Below are 19,579 nucleotides of genomic sequence, written 5' to 3'. Positions count from 1 at the left end.
CATCTAGGCATGTTGCCCACAATGCTAGTAACAAAATGCTTGATGGCTGCTCCATCAGCACCCACATGGATATTTTTCACTGCGCGGACAACCTCACCTAATATTTGCTCAAATCGATTCCTATCAGACACAATACCCTCGATGTGATTAGGTGACAAGCAACTAATGAAGGTAACGAGTTTGATACGAATTGATTTCTTGATTTCAGGAGTAAGTGCAAGCGTCGCCATCAATCTGCACAATATAATTGACAAATTGTTGCAACATTTATAACCACAAAAAATGCTATTTGTAAGCTAACTAAGAGATTTCTACATCCAACACACTTATGACTCATGTCATGCAAACTAAATAATCACATTCATCGTCAAAAACAAACACAAAACACAAGTTTACGACTTAACTTGACGTCAGCAGACCTAGTCAGTATACCGACCATCTGCAGATATCGCATTAAGATGAAAACTATGGCACAAGTTAAATGCTTTGACACATCATCAGCAGACCTAGTCAGTATACCGACCATCTGCAGATGACTATCAAACCAAATAACAAAAACAAACTTCACCACATAGCTTGGTGTCAGCAGACCTAGTCAGTAAACCGACCATCTGCAGATACCGTACTAAGTAGCAAAGCATCACACATGTCAGTAAACCGACCATTTGCAGATACCGTGCCACAACGAAAACTTCTACATAAGTTAAATATTAAGAGTGCACATCAGCAGACCTAGCCAATCGCTCGGCCATCTGCAAGCGGGCCTCTTAACATTTAACGACACATGCACATGCATCACAAACAACGTTAAACTTAAGCGTATGCAAAAAATTAAATGACACCAACACTTTCAACTTAAAAATTACCTCAAATTGATCACACTAGCACCACCTACACCAAGTACAAGGAAGATTCTGTGAACAGTGACCCCCTGGACCACCCTTTTATACTACAATATAGCCCGCCGGGCTGGGAGGCGGGCCCGGCGGGCTTCTGCGCGCCCGGCGGTCCAGACTTGTAGCCCGGCGGGCCAATTGTGGGTTACTAGGTCATCCCACCCTCTAGGATTTGAGAACTGTGAATTTTGTGAACATTGAGATTTGTGAACAATAGCTGTGATCACAAGAAAAAAGGCTGTGATCACGTGAATATGAAATCCCTGCCAATAAGATCATTTATCTTGTTTAAGAATTTTTTTTCAAATCCCTTAAGTCTTAGGATCTCGTGGATGATATCAAAATAAAAATTTAATAATATATCATTTTTGGCAAAATCATGAGACGAGGAAACCGGCTGTCAGCCATACCCTCTCTCTGAAGATGATGAGCTTGACCCCGACGTTTGCAAGGCTCTTCATAGAACTCAGCGAGGACCCTTCAAGGGAGAAGGGGATAACCTATGCAAGGCTATGGAGAAATGGGTGGAAGCTATGGAAGAATATTTTGACGTCAGGCTACAATGAAGCAAAATGGCTCTTGCCAGGCTTAAAATAGTGGAAACAGCCAGGGTAGCATGGAGGAACCATTGCGACACCAACCATCTGGACAGGAATACTTAGTCTTGGAACGACCTTAAAACCTATTCGCTCGAGGAAGAGATTTTATCCCCTGGATTTTTGGAAACCAAAATGAATGAATTCTTAGAGCTAAAGCAGGGAAGCAAAACCATCGAGGAATATCACCAGGCCTTCGCTCTTCTACTCAAATATTCAACACCTCTAGATGAAGAGCAACTCATGGCCAGGTTCATTCGGGGAATGAACGAACCCTTGGACACACTGGTTAAGAATGCCAAGCCAGTGTCCATGGCAGAAGCTATCAGAATGGCGAAGGACTTTGCCAAAGCCTTCATCGTGAAAGTCCCGCCAAAGCCATCTCCCTCATCCTTTAAAAGATTTCAGACACCGGGAAGTTCTTCCAACTTTCCGCCTCCAAAGAGACACCAAGGTCCTAACCAGAATGTGGAGACGGGAAGCTTCCGAAATGAAGGAAGACCTTTCCCCCGAAGTACATTCTCAAGAATCCTCTGATCCAGCCTACCCCATCCGGCCCATGGGTTAGCCAACCACCCGAGCGACCACTGTATTGGCGGGATTCCTTTATAAAGATTTGGTTGTGTTTTTGCCTGGGAACCGAGAAAAGAGTTCCCAGGCCCCCTAGCTGGCGATTCATTCAAAAATTAAGGTAGGCATACCACGTACATACCCAATATGAAATTACCATTTATAACAGATTTGACTGGCTTTAAAACAATCCTTCAATAGAAATCATAATGTTTCTGATCTCATTTTCCAAAATTCTAAGTCCATTGTATTACAATAATATCCTCTGGACTCTCCAGCTGGCCAACCAACAAGATCCAGTATCAAAATTTGGTTCCCAAAAATCATTCCTTTTAGTCCATCTGAAATCTTCCTCGACGTACGCATGGGTGTCCTAGCAACCACGAGCCCGGGCATCACCCGGTCAGAACCCTCTAGGATCCTCCTTAGGTGTCCTAGCACTTCACTCAGGGACCGCTTCGTCGGTCCTTGCCCATGGTATTGGAAGCGCACCATTTTAACCGTACCGAGGCTGGTCAAGACCTCGGAAGGCTTTGCCACGAGTGACGTCCCTTGACGACTCCCCGCCAGCTGTTCCAACAAACCTCCTCTTAGAAAAATATAAGCCAAATGCTTCCTCCAACATTCTGGCATAAAACATTCCTTTGAATTAAAAAACAGAGGTTCCAATTTGAGATCCTTGATCTCTCATCAGGGTAATCTACCCATCATTCAGTCTGATTGTCCAACTAGATTCTTGGTGAGTTCGATCAGAAAAAACTAGTTTAGTTCTGGTAGTCTTCTTTGATTAAAAACTAGAAGTGGTCACAAAGTTTTTACTTGATTCAGATCGAGAAATAGATAAGTAGGTTTACTGTCCGTCCCTCTGGTAGTCTAACCAAATTCATTCGGTTTAGTTCTACAAGGATTCCTTTCAGATAAACATCTAGTTTTGGGTAAATATCCATTTAATGATTTTACCAATAGGCGCCTCCTTGAAGAGCCCCCTTCTTCTTACCAAGGTGTCAAAATTGAATCATTATACCCAAAATATCTCATTTTTTTTAGTAATATTCATAGTTTTTGATGACTAATATACCTTGTACTTAGTCAGCTCTTCATCTTAAGTGTGCATTTACTCATTTTTGGGTATTTTTCTTGTAGAAATTGGATTTATCTCCTCCCCACACTTGGATTGATCCTATTGTCCCATAGGAACCTTAATTGGACCATAATCCAAAAATTTCTGAAAATCTAGACCCTTAGGCTAAGGTCCTTTATACTTATTTTCAATTAATTCTAAATGCACATTGGAAAGTTTTTTTTGAATTTCTATTTCAAGGGAAAACATTTTAGACACTAGAAGGATTTTTATATCAAAAAATATCTCAATTTTGGATTACCTCTCTCTAGATATTTTCTCTCTCTAGGTCAAAACAAGGTAAAATAGAATCTTTCTAATATTTCAAAGAGGGGAATAATTACAAGATCAGAAGGGGAGATTCTTACACCACCTGTACACCTCAAAAGCTGGAGGGAGGAATCTTTCATCCTACCCCACTTAAAAAAAATGCGAGATGTCCTCATCTCGTAGGTGGAGTATGATCTCTTTCATCTTCTTCTTCTTCTTCTTCAATCACTTCCAGCATTACTGCCTTGAAAGTGGACGGCCAATTTGGAAACATCTCTCTTTGACTTCCCCTATTCTGAGGCGGAGTTCTTGCATTACTTTGGATTAAAACTGCGGGTTGGTTAGAGGGTCTACCTCTGGGATTTCTCTGATTTTGGCAGAAAGAAACTTGATTACTCTAGAAGGAAGGAGTTGAGTTTGGAATCTTGATCCCTGATTTTCCTAACCTGATTTTGGCAGAAAGAAACCTGATTACTCTAGAAGGAAGGAGTTGGAGTTTGGAATCTTGATCCCTGATTTTCCTAACCTGAAAACCTTGTTCCAAAAGGAGTTGGGCAATCCATACTGCAATGTCCAAATCCTTGACAGTTATAGCATTTCACTCCCTTGTTCAAGGGTGGAACTTTTGAAGTTGAATTCCAAGGGATTGAGTTCCGAGAAAAGGACATTTCTTCCATTCTGGAACTTCCCATATCCTGGGCTTGACCCTTATATCTCTTAGACGGTGGAAGGTTAGAATCACCTTCTGGAGCTAAAAACCTTTTGAAAGGTGATGGTGCTGGCTTCAGCGGGACCTTGACATCACCTTTTGAAAGGTGATGGTACTGGCTTAAGCGGGACCTTGACATCAAAGGCCTTGGCAAAATTCTTCGCCATCCGCACTGCTTCGGCCATGGAAACTAGCTTGGAATTCTTCACTAGGATATTCAAAGGATCGTTCAGTCCCCTAAATGAACTTGGACATCAGCTGTTCTTCATCCCCGGTGGTGGCGAGTATTTGAAGAGGAGAGCGAACGCTTGGTGATATACTTCAATAGTTATGCTCCCTTGGGTTAACTCTAAGAATTGGTTCATCTTTGTTTCCAAAAAGCCGGGAGGACAGAATCTCTTCCTTAGGTAAATTTTGAGATCATTCCATGTCTAAGTGTTTTGATCCATGCGAACGCTTGGTGATATACTTCAATAGTTATGCTCCCTTGGGTTAACTCTAAGAATTGGTTCATCTTTGTTTCCAAAAAGCCGGGAGGACAGAAACTCTTCCTTAGGTAAATTTTGAGATCATTCCATGTCTAAGTGTTTTGATCCACACGGTTTGTCTTGCAGTGGTTTCTCCATGTTACTTTGGCTGTTTCTACTATCTTTAGCCTTGCAAGAGCCATTTTGCTCTTCTCATTGTACCCGATGACATTGAAGTACTCGTCCATTGCTTCGATCCACTTCTCCACAGTCTCGCCGCCCAAGTTTTCCCCTTCACCCTTGAAAGCTCCAGGCTACGATCTATGAAGAGTTTTACAAACATCCAAGTCGAGCTCTTCCTCATCGAGTTGGGGGTTATCATTCCTACCACGACGACCGTGATCTGATCCTATCAATATAAAAATTCTTGTTAAGTCCTTTTATTTACAATTCAAATCCGATTTTAGATCCAATTGATTCTGGGGTTCTTTAGATTGGTCAGCTCTCCACAGAATCATGGGATAAAGATCCCTTATATAGAACTCATTATCAGATAACAATTCATTCAGAACATATCATTCATATTCTTAACACAATAATGGTCCATCAGACCGAAAATTCCATCTGACCATTCCTCCATGGAAGTTTCAATTATGTAGGTTTTTAATTTGTCATCCCTTAACTGGATCCACTAGGTCAAGTGTTAACAGTAGTAATCTGTCCACACAATCCACTAATATCGTAGTGATTTGCTAAAGTCATTATCGTCATTCCCAGTTACGAGCATCATCACAGGGACTCGTCCTCCCATTCATCCTCATCGTGGCTTTGTTCAACTGATCACTTTTCAACCAAAATTCAGGAATCATCTTTTTTTTTTTCCAATCAGAATCCAAATCAACTCATCAATTCTCAACCAGAATTTTAAAATCATATCAACCACATTCGAGTTCATCATCTGGATAGCATTTTTACTTATAATTTCAAGGTCTTAGATTTACTCGTATACTGCTAGTAAAGAGCTACAATTATACCCTCGGTATATATGGGTAGTCACGATCCTTGGAATTATAAGGGAAATACCATCATGAGACTAGGCCTCAAACAAGTCAGGGATTTCCATACAATTGCGGTACTTCATCTGAAGACCCACTTTCAATTTTATGAATCTTCATTCTAAATATCAATTTGTATGAATTTTGTCACACAATTACAACCTTTTACTGTTACTTCACAAATTTTTGACATTTTTGGCTTTTCAGTTGATCCACTTTAGTCAATTCGCTCTGATACTAGCTGAAAGATCCCTACCCCCTCCGCGAACGGATTTGGGGGTGCTAGCAGCAGAAGTAGCACTTCTTGCGTGGGGGGCAGGATCCCTCACTTAGGACCTCGCCCACGGATATCCGGACAAGATACTAATCCCTTGGTTCTTCAAAAACCGAACCCGAAAAAACTTCCCCTACATGAAAGCATGGGTGATTCCTCCAGGATATTTGTACTCTAATGTAGTCAGGATCATTATTGACCAAATTGATCCGATCGAACCTACGAGTCACTTGGTTAGATTAAGGAAGAAACTTGCACTTGGATCATAGAAACCAACGCTTTTTTCCCCATGGAGAGGCACAGCCATTAATTCTTTTTCCATAGGGGTTGGCATTAAACTTGCATGAATATCCAGCTAGGGGGCATGGGAACTCTTTTCCTCCCTAGTACTCGGGACAAAACCTAACCAAATTCCTAATTGGATCCCATCACTACAGTGGTTGGGTGGTTGGCTAACCCATGGGACTGGATGGGCTGATGGACCCATAAAATGAGACTCAATTCTGTTATAGTACGATAGATGAAGTAAATCCCAAATAGTAATTGTTCTATATGGAAAAGAATCAACGGCTATGCCCCTCGATGGGGAAAAAAGCGTGGGTTTCTATGATCCAAATGCAAGTTTCTTCCTTGATCTGACCAAGTGACTCGCAGGTTTGGTTGGATCAGTTTGGTCAGTAAATAACCCTGACTACTTTAGAGTACAAATATCCTAGTACAAATATCCTGGAGGAATCGCCCGTGCTTTCTGGTAGGGGGAAGTTTTTTCGGGTTCGGTTTTCGAAGAATCAAGGGATTAGTCTCTTGTCCGGATATCTGGGGTGGGTGAGGGGCTCACCTTATCTGTGAAAATAGGCTTATAGTCTATCATACCATAGTTGGACAATATGTCCACAACATGTCCAAGATATATTGCCTCTATTACAACAAAATGCCTTGATGTGATCTCACCACCTATACCTAAGAAATACCGTAGCACATGCAAATCCTTCATCTCAAACTTTTACTTCAAAATAATCTTGACATCATGTATGTGAGCATCAATATCACCAGTGAATAAAGTAATAAAATCATCCACATAAATGGCTAATAGCATGACCCCTCTATCTATCTTTTTTATATAAAGTGAAAAATTTACATTGGATATCTAAATCCAATAGTAATAAGATACTTCCCAATCTTATTTGACCATGCGCCTAAAGAGAATGCAGGGGAGATGGAGAGCTTGAGTTCCTTGTAGGAAAGCACACATACACATAGAGAAGAGTGCAAGAAATAAGAGAGAGATGGATGACTGAATTTTCTTCTATCCTCTTCTCTTCTCTACAATCGTATAACTAAAATATAAGAGTACATACATAAAGGTAAAGTACTCTCCTACAATAACATACAATGGTCGGTCCATAATGTGAACCCGTCTATATGAGCTGGTGCTATAACTATGCCATAACTCTAGTACTCCAAACACAGCCTGTCATCCACTCGTGGCATATCAACTACAATCTCACCAACCATACCAGTGGTATAAGTGTGGAAGCTATAAGTGGGTCATCAATGTCCACAGCACTAGTTAAGCTTGATATCTCAATACTCCCCCTCGAGCTCAACTCCACACACTGCACTCCAAGTCAGCTCCTAAACCTATGGAGCTTCTCTATGCCAATGCCTTCATGGAGATGTCAACCACTGTGTATGTGAAGAATGGATGTGAATGTGTATGTGAAGAATGGATCTGAATGAGTATGTGAAACAATGGATATGGATGTATGTGAAAGAATGGATATAGATGTGTATGTGAAAGAATGTGATGTGACATGAATATATGTGGATGTGAAGTGATAGATATGAATGTATGGATAGATGTGAGAAGTCATACACATATGAACGATTGGATGGATGTGGATGAATAAGATGAGATGTGTATGAATAAGATATGATGTGGATAGAAGTGATGTGATATAATGTGGATAGAATGTATATGATGAGATGGTTATGAGAATGTATATGGTGGATATGAACGAATGAATGTGATGGATATGAATGAATGTGATGTGATGTAAATGGAGATAGATGTTATATGTGATGTGAACGAATATGATGTGATGAGATGTGGATATGGGTAGATGTTATGTGTGATGTGAACGAATATGGTATGAACAAATATGATGTGATGAGATGTGGATATGGGTAGATGCGAGTGGATGAGATCTAATGTGGATAAATGAGAAAAGATGTGATGAGATGGAAAATGATGTGATGTGAACGAATATGATGTGATGAGATGTGGATATGGGTAGATGCGAGTGGATAAGATCTGATGCGGATAAATGAGAAAAGATGGAAAATGATGTGATGAGAATAGGAATACATATGAAATAAATGAGAATTGATGTGGAACAATATGGAAAGACAAGAGTTTGTTATAGAAACTGTATTTATGACATGTTTTTAAATGATTGTTTTATGTCAAGAATGCTGGGAAAGCATTTTGACCGTCTTGTGAATGAGGTCGTGGGAGACCTAATCTGATAAAGTTGCAACAGCTAACTGAGAGTCAATGGAAGACGTCTCGCGTAGCAAGGTCTTGACTAGCCTCGGTTCGATTTAAATGGTGAGCTTTTGGTACGGTGGATGAGGGACCAAGGAAGAGGCCTATGAGTGAAGTGCTAGGTGACCTGCGAAGGATCCTAGAGGGTGCTGACTATATGGTGCTTGGGCTCTGGGTTGCCGAAGATACCCACTCGTGCGTCGGGGAAGATATTAGAGCAAGGAGTAAGAGTTGTTTTCTGAATTCGGGCATGGATCTGGTTGATTGAACGGATGAGTCCATGGCTCTTTTATATGGATCTGTTGGTTGATCTTGCTGATCTTCAACGGAGATTCCATTTTGATTTTTATAAGTGAAAATATTGCTGGTTACTATGAGCTACGATTTATCGAAAAGGCCCCTGAGTGGACAGGTGGTGAGCGTTCTGGTTACCAATGATGCCATAGGTACACCGATGAAGGAAAAATTAGAAATTAGGCACTATGGTTTCATTAAACGAATGTTTTAAAGACAACTGATTCTGTAAAAAAGGCATTTTCATATTGGGTGTGTAAGTGGTGTGACTAGTTTTAAGTTTGCATGATGAATATCCGGGTAGGGGGACCTGGAAACTCTTTTCCCTACTACCTAGGACAAAACCTAACCAAATTCTTAAATGGATCCCATCACGACAGTGGTTGGGCAGTTGGCTAACCCACGGGACTGGATGGGGTTAGGCTGGTGTAAGGTCCCTCCCAAGCCATGTATGTATGTGTCTCTTTTAATATAGATTTCAATAAGGAAAGAGAGTGTAATTAGAGAAGAGTGAGAAAACAAGGCTAGAAACATTAGGAAAGTGTTAGAATAAAAATATTAGCTCCAAAAATCCCAGGATATCTCATTAATTTGTATATTATAAATTATTAAGATTATAACTCCATTAAGATTTGAATAGTTGACATGTGAATGTCATCCATTGGATGCTTTACACTAGGATGATTATCCAAGATCTAGAACCCATCTCAGACGGATGTGTAATTCCTAGAGGATCATGCTCTTAGATGTGTTAATCCCAAGATACTAGGTGTGTAATTTTTAGAAAACTAATCATCTCAGATATGTCAGTCCTGATAATCTTTGGATGTGTCAATCCCAAGGCACCAGATGTGTTATTCTCAAAAAAATAAAGATCTCAGATGTATTAATCCTGACTGCCTTCAAATGTGATGCTATGATAAGTACTTGATAGTTTTGAACTTTTAATGGATACAATGAAAGAAGCAAGCTCACCCTTGCTCGTGTCTAAAAATCGTAAAAAATGCCAAGTTAGTTGGAAGCATTGTTGTCAATCTAACCATTGGAGCTAAAAAGTTAGAAGCATTGTTGTCAATCTAACCACTGGAGCTAGAATCAGTTATGAGATGCCATGAAAGTACACCTTTGTGAAAGGTTTTGTCCTCTAGGATTTCGAGAGGATAAAATGAATGAATTTTTGGAGCTAACCCAAGAAGGAAAGACTCTAAAATAATACCACCAAATTTTTGTTAAACTTCTCCGATTTACTCCAGAGATAGATGAAGTAACTCTTCTCCATCGATTCATTTGGAAGCTTAATCTACCTTTGAATAAACTCATCAAGAATGTGAAACCATCCTCTATTTCAGAAGCCATAATTATAGCCAGAGACTATGATAAAATTTTTATATAGAAAGTGTCGAGAAGGACATGAGTCCTTCCATGTTAATCAAGAAGAGATCCCCTAATTCAAGAGGAACGTCAAGCCCACCCTTGGCTACAAGGAATCATGAGCTAGATCAAAAATTAGGTCAAGAAATAGAGATAGCAGGGTTAAAGATAATCAAATTTAACAAGTATTTCTATGAGTAAATAGAAGAGGATTGGTGCAAGATTTATGTGAAGTAATGTGTATGATGAATAGAGGTATTCTACAAGACGATACTAAGATTATGAAATTGCTATCATAGGTTAGATTGCGTAAAGGATTGATTCTCTTACGTTTTTCCATGATAATTTGTTAAGTACCATATTACATGGGGGTATAGAATAAGGAATTTGAAGGTTCATACCATATGAGAGGTATATGGATACATGAAATTAGGATAATAAGGCCAATTAACTTTAGAATAATAAAGACCTTTTGGAGGCACAACAAAACGAGCCAAGCACATGAAATAAATGAATCTTTAAGAATAATATTTAGATAAAAGAAGATTGTTACCTAGTGGGGACACCACTTTGAAAGAGACAGGAGGATTTACTTAGATACTACCCCAACTGCGAGATGAGGACATCTTGAATCTTTTAAGTGGGGGAGATTGTAAGGTCCCTCCCAAGCCATGTATATATGTGTCTCTTTCAATATAGATTTCAATAAGGAAAGAGAGTGTAATTAGAGAAGAGTGAGACAACAAGGCTAGAAACATTAGGAAAGTGTTAGAATAAAAATATTAGCTCCAAAAATCCTAAAAGAAATAAGAACATAAGGATAGTTCTATTAAGAGATAAGTATCCCCAGAAATAGATTTCCGAATTTAGGTAATAAGAGGTCATATTTAGAGTACTTGTACACATTTAGAGTCCATGCATACTAAAAATGTGGAAAAATAATGTGTTTCTAAATATCGTGCGTTTGTGGCTATATACAGACGTTTTTGCCTATTCTGCCTACGATAGCTTATAGACCAGATATGTTCCCGTTCTTTTGACTGGTTGTATGACCATATTCTGAGTTTTTACAAGAGAGTTATGGCCAAAACAATTTGCTGATTCTGTCAGGGTCTCTACACAGGAAAAACTGTAAGAAGGCAGCAAGTAGTCTCAAGGTAATCCTAGAGCTTGAGATGTATATATCCCTTCATTCTTATCTAATATCTTAGAAGAGAAGGTTAGATTTCTGTGGTCTTTTGGAGGAAGAGACCAAAACTCCATAGCTTTTCTTTTAGAGAAAGAGTAGTATGCCATAGTAGCAAGAGAAGGCTATTTTGCCATAGACCTTAGAAAGAGAGAAGAGTCAGAGTACGAGTAAGAGGAGATAAAGCTTGGGGATGATTGGATGATTTCAATCGTAAGACAAGGTATTAGAAGACTCTATTCTCATATGTCAAGTTCTAAAGCTCTTGTTAACGAGCAAAGACAACGATAAACGACAAATTTCTATAAGGTATATACATATTTTGTTTTTCAATTATATATCATTCTTAGGGGTTGAGGTATGGCCCCGGCTTTTCTATTAATTGTTAATAGTGATCTATTTGATTGATTTACTATTTAAAGTTTGCATTCTTTTAAACAACAGCATATGCCTTAATAAAGAATGTCTTATCTCGCAATCTCAAGTTGAAATGCAAAAATCTTTGTGAAAAGGATTATTTTCTTAAGAAGGTCACATGGATTCTAGTCCTATGGTTTAGTTGAGTAAATGGATTGTTATCTTGGTTAAATTAAGGTACAGGTACAACTTCTCCCTGCCTTGACGCTGCCTCGTTCTTGTGCTTGTGTAGCCCGCCGATGAGACGGAGATGTTAGTAAGGCCCGGAGTTGGCCCATGGTACCCCTCATACCATTGGGAGAATGAGGTTTGCCGATTGAGGCGAGTGATTGTGATGCTGCCTAGTTCTGAGGACCCAGGCTAGTGCGGTGAATTAGCCCACCCTAGTGCGCAGACATCCCTCTGAGGGGTGGGAGGATCGAGCGATGGAGCCTGAGAGGGCGACAAGCCGGCTGGAGTCCTCGCCGGCCGACCGCCGACGATGAGGTGTATGGTCCCGTAGGGTTTTGCCCAGCATGTAGAGGCTGGAAGGCCAAATTCTAGATCATCGGCGGTATAAAGGAAAAGAATAAGAGAGCCAGTTTGGCTTGTATGAAATTGATTCATGTATAAACTTTTTTTTTATAAATCTTGTCTTGGCATTATTGTATTATGTAAAAAGGCTATTTTAACAAACCTTGTGAAAAGGGCCTTAATTAAGGAACTTGTTTATTTATGTCAAACAGTGTGGTAGGATTAATTAGAAAACAAATTGACGTGTGAGTAGGGTGGAAAGTGGGAGGATGGAATGCACCATCCTATAGACGGGTGGACCCGATTAGTCGGGTAGCTTTCCAACAGATTAAGTGAAAGCCCTACGCTAGATAAATAGGTTCTTGGGCAACTCTATTCTAGAAGACTAGGCCAGCGAACTGTGGCTTGCATGGATGAGGAAAAAAGTGTTGCCTCTAGAAATCAAGTCTTGTAGTTGCCCAATTTATGATCAATTACCCTATGGGTGATTTGATTTTTAGAAGACCATGCTCCCCCTGTGGGATAGAACTAGGTCTTACCTATGAATCATATCCTTGAATCTCTGCATGGCCAAGGTGTCGATGAGTAGGAAATTTTCCTCTAAGATAAGACTTAGTGGACTATCTTAAGTGTTTCCCCTATTTTTGGAAGGGGGGAACCTTACAGCTGGATTGATGGGTCCTAAAATGAGACTCAATTCTGTTATGGTATGAAAGATGAAGTAAATCCCTAATAAAAATTATTCTATGGAAAAGAATCAACGGCTGTGCCTCTCAATGAGAAAAAAAGCATTAGTCTCTATGATCCAAGTGCAATCTTTTCCTTGATCTAACTATCGGACTTACGGGTTCGGTCAGATCAGTTCAGTTAGTTAAGGCTTTTGACTATGTTAGAGTAAAATTATCCTGGAGGAATCGCTCGTGCTTTCCGGGTGAGGGAAGTTTTTTCGGGTTCGGTTTTGGAAGAACTGAGGGATTAGTCTCTTGTTCGGATATTCGTGGGCGAGGCCCCGAGTGAGGGACCCTGCCCCATGCAAGAAGTGCTACTTCCACTGCTAGCACCCCTGAATTCGTTGCGGAGTGGGGACAGGAATCTTTCACATGGTATGATGAAATGCTAACATTTTTTGCCAAGTCTGATGGACAATGATTTGTCCAGGGATTAGTGGAAGCGGATTGCTCTCAAGAGAGCAGGCATTTCCAAGTCATAGAATAGCTGAATAGCTATAGAAGAAAGGGATTGACCAAATAATTCAAAGATGCATACCACCACATGAGCAGGAAGCTGTGCTCAGAGAAGCTCATCAACAAGGGATTAGCAGAGGACACTACACCAGAGATATCACCGAAAGGAAAATCCTCCAAGCAGGACTCTGGTGGCCATAGTACTTGGTGATGCCTATAAATGGGCCAAACAGTATGACATCTATCAACGTCTCGGCTAGCCAACAGATAGGGACAAAATGCCACATAATCTGGTACTCCCATTAGAACCATTCCAAAAATTGGGCCTTGACTTTGTTGGGCCATTCAAGCCTCCATCCCATTTTACTAGTCACAAGTATATCCTAGTAGCCATAGATTACAGCACCAAGTGATAGAAGCTCATGATCTCCGGGATAACACAGAACAATCAACTGCCCAATATCTCTATGAGATGATCGTCACTCATTTTGAATGTCCCATCAAGTTGATTAGTGACCAAGGTAAACACTTTGTTAATGATGTCATCAAATAGTTGGTCACCCAACATCTCATCATCCACAAATGATCCACAGTGTACTATCCCCATGCCAATGGTCAAGCTAAATCAACCAACAAAATTCTCAAGAAGATTCTCACAAAATTGGTCAATGAAAACCACGACGATTGGGATGAAAAGCTATATTCAGCTTTATGGGCTTTCTGCATAGCAACATACAAAATCTCTACCAGAATGACTCCATTCAAATTAGTCTATGGCACAGAAGCAGTCATCCCAATGGAATTCCTAGTACCAATTCTCCGCATTGCTCTTTCAGAAAAGCTAAGCCCAAAAGAATCCCTACAGCATTGCCTGGATCAACTCCTTGCCTTGGATGAAGCACGCTTCCAAAGTTTTTTCGTCAACAAGGTCATCCAGAAAAGAAAGAAGAAATGGGTTGACCATCACTCCAAGTTCTAAATATTTAAAGAAGAAGATCCAATTTCAAATATTTAAAGAAGAAGATCCAGTTCTCTTATTTTAGTCTCGAATGGACCCCATCCCAAAAAATTAGAGCTTCGAGATGGACAAGACCATTTTGGATCGTCAAAAAGTTCTATGATGGCAGTTTTCTTCTTGACACACTCAACAGTGAGCAGTTTCAAAAGACAGTTTCAACGGCTATCACATGTGGCCCTACCATGCACTTATTCCACTCAGTCTGAATCAATTCATCAATGCGACAACCCCAATAATCCACTAGTTGGGTGTCCATCACCTCAATAACGTCGCCCCTCTCCGAACAATCATGGAAGATTCACCTCAAGTGCTCACCGACATAATGCAATCCCATCAAGAATCGACATTCACTCCATGCCAATGCTACATGGTAGCTATTTTTAAACCTCCATAGAATACAACTAATACAAATGTCTTTGTTTTTTTTCATACAACAACCCTTTCCACCACAAGCTATAAGCCCTCACCTCCAACCATACTCTACATTTTCCCTTCCCTTCCATCTGCACACAGAATCATGTGAAGAATACCATCTATGTCCCCAAGAGCCATCTTCCAACAACCCTTTCCACCACAAGCTATAAGCCCTCACCTCCAACCATACTCTACATTTTCCCTTCCCTTCCATCTGCTCTGCACACACAGTCATGTGAAGAATACCATCTATGTCCCCAAGAGCCATCTTCCAACTCTAGAAAATCTCACCCCCAAACCTACAACTAAAGTACCATTTGAATGTACACCCACCCCTCCTGAAGAACCCCACACTTCCCACATCCCCAGAGTCCATAGCTCCTTCTGTTGTTCTTCCCCCAAGCCACACTTACCATCAACCTAAAAAGAAACCCACCACATATACCAAGGTTGTCCACAATCTCAAAGCAGTTTCTTTAATGAAGGACAACCATCAAGGGACGCCAAGCAGTATCCTTGCAACAAAGGGACAAGCCACAAGCAACTAGAAAAAAAACCATTTTTCTCACCACACAGGAGATCAAGGCATGAAGTATAAAAACTCACTTTTGGATACCTCGATAGTCAAATTTTGAATGACAAAGATAGTTACCATGAAAGGAGATGGCAAAGAAACTAGCAACCTGCACGAGGAAGATACAAATTACCAATGACACCAGCAAAACAGTATAAAGAAGACAGTATGGGTACCAATAGCACTACAATCGCTAAAGGACAAAAACACAAGACGGATCATATTCAAAGATCATGGGCAACTCCTCTGCTGCCCATCTCTATACTCCTACTAGATGTAGCGGGTATATCACTAGAAGAGGCAGAGCCATCCTCACCTTAACCCGAAGAAAGCATCCCCTCACCTACCAACATAAGGAGGCTCTAGCTATTGTGGAAGCTCTGGACAATTATTCAACAACTCTCCAAAAGGACTATGACCAACTCCAAAATCAACTATTCACCATTATAATGTCCTCCAACAAACAACAAAGCAACCAGCCAAGAAAGGGATGACATCCACCACTAGCCAAGCAGCATGGGAAGAAGTAAGTACTAACCCAGGATCTTTCTTCTAAATTTTCGCTTCCAAGAATTCATCTCATGGAAGGTATCCTTCAATTTCTGCGTTCTAGATCTCAAAGTCCAAGATCTACCTGCCATGACCATGACCAAAACTCACCTAGAGGATGAGAAGAAGTCAACATTCTGGAAACTGCTTCGGGGGGTCACTCATAAATATGTAAGCATAGCATGTGCAGGATTTAAAGATTTTTAGATCCACCACTTGGCCATTCTACAGTCCATAAGAAACCAAGATATACCATTTGATTGATCTAGACCCCCATTACAAACATTGATACAAGAGATTGTATATTGAGAGTCCCCTTAGAGTAGGATGCACTCTCCAATTTTAAAGCTTCATTGTAATGAACAAGACAAAATGAACAAGATTTTATAAATTGAGGTGGTGAAGGTATACTTATATATACAATCGCTACAGATCAACATTATTAAAGATAGAAAGAGTCTCCTGGAGTAGGATGCACTTTGTCAAAATTACGGTTAAAAGATTTCATTTTGATGAAGCTTATTCTACTAAAGAGTCCCCTTAAAGTATGATGCACTTTGTCAATAGATAAAAGGAGTCTCCTTAGAGTAGGATGCACTCCATCTACGACTCCATTATAATAAAACATTGTAAATGAAAATGAGGGTGGTTGCAAGATGAGGTTATCTAGTTTCATGTAGTGGGCACCCTTGGCTTTAGCTCTGGAAAACAGGCATTTTTTCAAGAAGAATAGCCAATCTCTCATAGTTAGCCAAGGAGTTTCACTTCAAGGTCTTCTAATGAAACATCATATGCAAATTTGGGCACCTAAAAATATAATCTGATCGAATATCCAATAATTGCAAATCCCCTTTTCTTTGGGAACCAAGTTTGTATACAGGCCCTGTCGTAAGTTTAGATAGGTACAGTGAATGTGAGTAAATTGCCTATAACTTTTACATTATTACTCATTTGATGTTCCCACTTTGCATATCACAAATACAAATAACATAGAGCTTAACTTGATTTATCGAGTAATTTTTGATGTGTTCTACTATTTTATATATTATTTAAAAGGTATTAGAATTGTTAAAAAATATACTATTTTATCCTCCCACCACATCTACCGTTTAAAATGCTCAAATTGTATGGATCTAGTGATGATTAGATTGGGAAAGATTAGTATAATGTGGGTATAAGGTAAAATTACAAATCTAACGGTTGGATTTTTGTAGATTTACTTTGGAAAATTTATTATGACTGTGAGAGGCCCATTAAATCAATAGTAATTTAATTCTAAAAAATTAAATATTGAATCTTTCAATCTAAAAACTCAAGGGATCAATACTCTTGTTGCCATGAATTTATTTAAAAAAAACTGGCTTGATTTGAGTATGGGAAGGTCCATTTTCAATCCTCCCAAGTGAAAATTCCCATATTGTGTCCACTCTCCCCTTTTCAAGTCTAAAACCAATCCTAGTTAGGTTTGGAAATCTAGGCTTGGTAAACTTCATAGCTTAGGTTTCATTCCATGTGTGAGGCTTGGGTAGGCACAAATCTTATATATGCATGCCACTTTATGTCCACATGAGCATCGAGAGGATCCACATAAGCAGCTTGCCACCTCAGCTTGCCACCTCCACCCTCCATGTCAACATGGTCAACCTAGTTGACTCCCCACCTCATCATCCTAGTCATCATTAATGCCACATCATCTTGCCACCTTTGCATGCCACCTCGCACTTTGTGACATGGCATGCCACATCATGGAATTGCCACATCAACCATAATAGTGCCACATGTCAAGAGAATGCCACGTGTCATGCACGCATGTGACATGTGGCACCTCCTTCCCACCTCCCCTCTTTTTTCAAAAACATATTTTTGAAAAAGTTAATTTAGTAATTTAGAGAAATAGAATATAGAAATTTAAATAATAAAATATATGTAGCTTATTAAATAAAAGAATTTAAAATCACTAATTTTAAAGGATTATATTTTGGGATTAGATCAATAATAATATTATTAAAGATCATATTACTAATTTAAAAATAATAAATTTTTTAATTTAATATTTCTTGAAAATTTTTTATGTAGAATAAACCTTTGAATAAAATTTAAAAAAAATACTTTATTAAAAAAAAGCAGTTACATAATTATAAAATAAAAGATATCTTTAAAGATATATTTATATATCTAGTAATGATAAATATTTAGACTTGTTAATAAATATTATTAATAATATTGATTTTTAAGTGGATAGTAGTTTATCTTTATGTTTATCTTAGTTATCCAATCAATCTTAGATAGGAAATCCAATGAGATTTGAAGTGGATAACCTATTTTTCCTATATAATCACACATCTCTAGTACTATCCCACACTTATCTCTAGTACTATCCCACACTTATCTCTAGTACTATCCCATCATTGAGCCTTTATAATATTTTCTCTCTTAGCGTCCTTGAGAATGGGTTCTCAAAGTCATAAGAGTCGGAAACATGATAGGACTAGACTCCCCCCCATCCACCAAGTTCAAGAGGAGGAGAGGAGAAGGGTAGCTCGTGAGAGAAAGAGAGAGTGGAGAGCACGTCAACGAGCAACACCTTCCGTTTTGGCGATGATCCAAGCCTTGCTCCTCCTCTTCCACTTCCTCTCCCTTCGCCCTCTTCCCCCCCACTACCCCTTAGTTTAGATAATCCACATGAACCCGCCCTTCTTGAGTCCTCTCTTCTACAAGAACCCACCCCCCCTCCTTTGGGCACCCTTCGTGTGGATAGGAAAGAACTATCAAAGTCAGGGGCACATCGTCGTGCCCATGCAATCTTCCATTCCTATTTCAAAGACCTCACGCCTTCATCACAGGCATGTGTGCTTGATGCTTTGATTGATCTGCCCAACATGGCCAACTGCAGGGCGCTTTCCGACATTGGAGGTCGAAGAGAGAGGAGAGCTGGCATGGCGGTGCTACAAAGTGTTCGTCATTCCTATATAGTTAACAAGAAGAGGAACTCTGCGGACGCTTTGGCTGCTCGACGGGCTATTGTGGCAGCCATAAGTAGCTCCCAAATGAAGGGTAAGGTTAGTGCCACATCTCGCATCCTTTCCATAGCACCACACGCACCTAGAGTTGGGTCTATTAGACGACAAAGTTTAGATGCCAATGAGGTTGGTGCTTTGTGGGCGAGTAGTGGTCGTGTAGCTAGGCATGATCGCCTACTAGATGAAACCACTAGAACCTTGATAGAAAGTTTTTGGGAGGAGAATTGTCGTGCCTCGCCAGTTTTCAAGAAAGCTTTGCGTAAGAGAGTGACAAGAGGAGTGTTCATTGAGCACGGTGCTTGCTTTCTTGAAATGACCCAAACTGAGTTGTATTCTCAGTTTGTGGCTTCGTATCCAGAGCTTAAAATTGGGCAAAGGTCATTTGAGGGGTGTAAGCCTGGTTTGTGAGGTACTCACGTCAGCGTGACACATGTTGTTGTCGCTACCATGTTGAGTTCAAACTTTTTTATGATGTGTTCCGTTCTCTTAGTGGGCATGGAGAGTTGCCTCGTAGTCCACGTGATTTCATCCACT

The sequence above is a fragment of the Cibotium barometz genome, chromosome 9, assembly GCF_041138505.1.
Source record: "Cibotium barometz isolate CiBa-2024 chromosome 9, ASM4113850v1, whole genome shotgun sequence".
Classification (NCBI taxonomy): Eukaryota; Viridiplantae; Streptophyta; class Polypodiopsida; order Cyatheales; family Cibotiaceae; genus Cibotium; species Cibotium barometz.
This window is presented reverse-complemented; position numbering follows the sequence as displayed.